The 2,347-nt window shown below is 36.9% G+C and overlaps 1 protein-coding gene across 1 annotated transcript in view; it reads left to right on the forward strand.

Annotated features, from left to right (window-relative positions):
- The window catches only part of LOC105306757 (natural killer cells antigen CD94-like), a 33,652-nt gene that overhangs the window by 22,247 nt on the left and 9,058 nt on the right, over positions 1-2,347 (forward strand). The window lies entirely within an intron of this gene.

Here is a 2,347-nt window from a genome sequence, read left to right on the forward strand (position 1 = left end):
GATGTGTGATTATAGATCTGTGGGAGAAACAATTTGTCAGTGTTCACCAGCTTGTAAGAATCTATTGCAAGACCTTAAACATCTAAATAAATAATGAAATAAAAGCATATTTAAAAACATTTGAAGCTTAAAATAGTTATAAATTATGCTTCTTGGAGATTTAATTTTTATTTATGAACAACTGTCTTTTTTTTTTCCTCCAAAACAATACACGCATATCTTTTAAGAATTTATAATAGAGAAGGACTTCGTTTCAAAATTAACAATTCTTCCTCTTACTTATCCTCGAACGGGTTGGCCCCAAAAGGCAACTGATTCTCATTCTGATATTACTACTTTTGTCAGCTTTATCTGCAGAAGTATAGAGAGGTGTTATATTATTTTCAAGCTGAGAAGGAATCTTGGACTTCTTTTGTCTAACCAAACCAAGATTCAGAAATAGTATATTCTACGTAATCATTAAGGTTCCAGTCTTTTCTTAATTAAGTAATTGTTATTATTGAATGTTTTCCCTGAGGGCGTACAAAGATTATTGGATATTGCAAGAAGCAGTGGTGTCTGATGCTGTTAAACAGGATGGATACTATCTCTGCCTAAGGGAGCTTGTCGCTGGGTAATAACAAGAAGAAGAGCTAGAATATGCCTTGGGAGCAGGAAGTGCATGATGCTCTCTCACATAGAGACTGAGTTGTCTTCAGTTGCTTACTCGCTTCCCAGAACGATTCAAGATATCACTGAAAGAACCTGCTAATTAGAGCGTACATGAGTGTCACCCAATGCATTCTATCTGCTCACAGGATGATTCCTTCCTATAAGTGGGGCTCCGCATGGCCGCTCTGACCTCTCTTATCCTCTTATACTCCTCCACCATTACACCATTAGTTTATTGGGCTTTCTTCCATGTCAGCGGAGTCTGTCATAGTCTGAGGGTTGGCGTACACATTTTCATGCATTTCTTTTTCTTTCAAACATGCGTTCCCAAAGAGCTCCTTTATATTAAAGTGGCAAAAAAGCTCGAATATTCATATTTCAAATCTGGAGATTCATTGTGTCGGGGCAACAAAGCTTTTACTATTTTTAGAAGGAAAAGTAGGCTCTAGGAATAGAGATGCAGAAATGTTCCTGTACAACAGAAATTCCAAAGTTTATGAGAGGGGTATGATAACTGCTGTAAGTGAGGATGAGAGGCAGGAGGTGTTTGATTATATATATATACACACACACACACATATATATATACGCATATTTCTCATGACTTACATGGACAAACTTATCAATTCCTCAAGAAGGTCACAAAAAGAATTGAATCGTTAAGTCAGGTTCACAAGCAGTATCAGAGATTTTACTCAGTATCGAACTTTACTAATAATTTCAATGATACAATAATTGTAAGGTACAGACAAAATAAGACATGTCCAGCTCTGCAATGCAGCTCTGAGGTCCTTTCTTTCCATTTTAGGACACACTGCGGTCCAGACTAATGGATTAATATATGAGATCCCTAAATGAAGTTTGTCACTGCATCACAAACACACAAAAAAGATGCTTTGGTCGTGATACATCACCATTTTGCACTCAGATGGCTTTATGTGATATTCTCCAGGAAGCCATGCTCCATAAAGCCATCGATTCCAGTCCTATCTTTACTTTCATTTTGTTTGTAAATATTAGACATTCTACTATATCCTGTCCAAAACATTCTATAGATTGAATTTTGAGCAGCAAAATCTGCTAGTGTTTATTTGTCAACAGCATTATTACAGGAGACTTTTTCAAGTCAGAATACTTTTTTCCCTTCTTCCTTAAAAGAAGAATAATTTGCAGGCTCATGCTAGCAATTTTCTTTCCACTCAGGGATGCATGCATTTTCAAAGCAATGGGATCAAAATCAATTTCTAATTGGTGCTATTGCAATGTATACTATCATAAGATTTTGCAACATTTTAGTTAGAAATTTCTAGAGAGAGAAAATACTTTGCTGTTCATATTTTAAGTGGACATTAACTTTTTCCTCGAGCTCTTTGCTTGAATGATCTTCTACTTTTTGAAGACATCACTTGCTTTGAACAAGGGGCAATAGTAAATTACAAGGAGGGGAGAAAAAGTGTGATCACCTGCAGTGGCCACCAGGGGAGTGGAGATCCTGCAGAGAGAGATGCACCTCCTGGAAGGATACCTAACTTTCCAAAAACAAGACATAAGGGAATCTGAACATTTCAGTGGAATTTCAGTCTGGGTTTTCTCTGCAGCAGACCCTGAGAAAGGTTTTTGAGGGCAAAGTTTGTTGTGATGTGCATGGAATAAACATTGGAAACAGTGTGAACACAGGAAAGAGAAAGCAGAGCAT

Source organism: Pteropus vampyrus, unplaced genomic scaffold, assembly GCF_000151845.1.
Source record: "Pteropus vampyrus isolate Shadow unplaced genomic scaffold, Pvam_2.0 Scaffold460, whole genome shotgun sequence".
Classification (NCBI taxonomy): Eukaryota; Metazoa; Chordata; class Mammalia; order Chiroptera; family Pteropodidae; genus Pteropus; species Pteropus vampyrus.